The sequence below is a fragment of the Gorilla gorilla genome, chromosome 11 (genome assembly GCF_029281585.2).
Source record: "Gorilla gorilla gorilla isolate KB3781 chromosome 11, NHGRI_mGorGor1-v2.1_pri, whole genome shotgun sequence".
NCBI lineage: Eukaryota > Metazoa > Chordata > Mammalia > Primates > Hominidae > Gorilla > Gorilla gorilla.
In genome coordinates, this window is record NC_073235.2 from 58,920,817 (window position 1) to 58,921,963 (window position 1,147).

Consider the following 1,147-nt stretch of genomic DNA (forward strand, 5'->3'; position numbering starts at 1 on the left):
TTTAACACACTTGCTTAAAAAATGTGTCAGATAGGCCAGGTGCAGTGGATCACACCTGTAATCCCAGCACTTTGCTTTGGGAGGCCAAGGCAGGCAGATCGCTTGAGCCCAGGAGTTTGAGACCAGCCTGGACAACATGGAAACCCCATCTTTACAAAAAAATACAAAAATTAACCAGGCATGGTGGCACGTGCCTGTAGTCCCAGCTACTCAGGAGGCCAAAACATGAGAATTGCTTGAGACTGTCTCAGAAAAAAAAAAACAAAACAAAAGCAAGCCAGGCAGGCACAGTGACTCACACCTGTAATCCCAGCACTTTGGGCTGGGAGGCCTAGGCAGGCAGATCACCTGAGGTCAGGAATTGGAGACCAGCCTGGCCAACATGGCAAAACCCTGTCTCTACTAAAAATACAAAAATTAGCCGGGCATGATCGTGGGCACCTGTAATCCCAGCTACTAGGAAGGCTGAGGCAGGAGAATTGCTTGAACCCAGGAGGCAGAGGTTGCAGTGAGTCAAGATTGTGCCATTGCACTCCAGCCTGGGCGACAGAAGGAGAATCTGTCTCAAAAAAAATAAATAAATAAAATAAATAAATAAATAAATAAATAAATAAATAAAAGTGTCAGATGGCCTGCTAGTTATTCTATTCAGTTTTGACAATGGGGTATATTTTATATATTTTTTACCTGGAGTATAAGGAGAAAATTATTAGTCATCAGGGTTGAGAGCCCTCAACCCGCTAAATTCAAAATTGTTACTTGGGAGATAGAGAAGAACTGAATGGAACTAAACTAAGAAGATATTATTAAGTAAGTTTTAGTTGCTCATCAAAATACTTAAATAATTCCATCATGTCTTAAGACTTTTGAGATAAGAAGAAAACTTGGAAGTGGTATGTCAGGGGAAGAAGAAACTAATAAAGTGTGTTTTACTTTTCTTTGTTTTAGAATTGTTGACATGATGTGTGAAAGAAATGTATGAGGAAGATATGATCAAACTCAACTCCAAGTGAGAAAGACAAGGGCCAATGTGACTGCAAGCCAGGAAATCTCTAACAATTTTAGAATAGACTTCTTCCTGTACTATATGACCAGGGAGTGATCTCAGGAACATTTAAGAAAAAGAAAGGAAGAGATGTTGATGGTT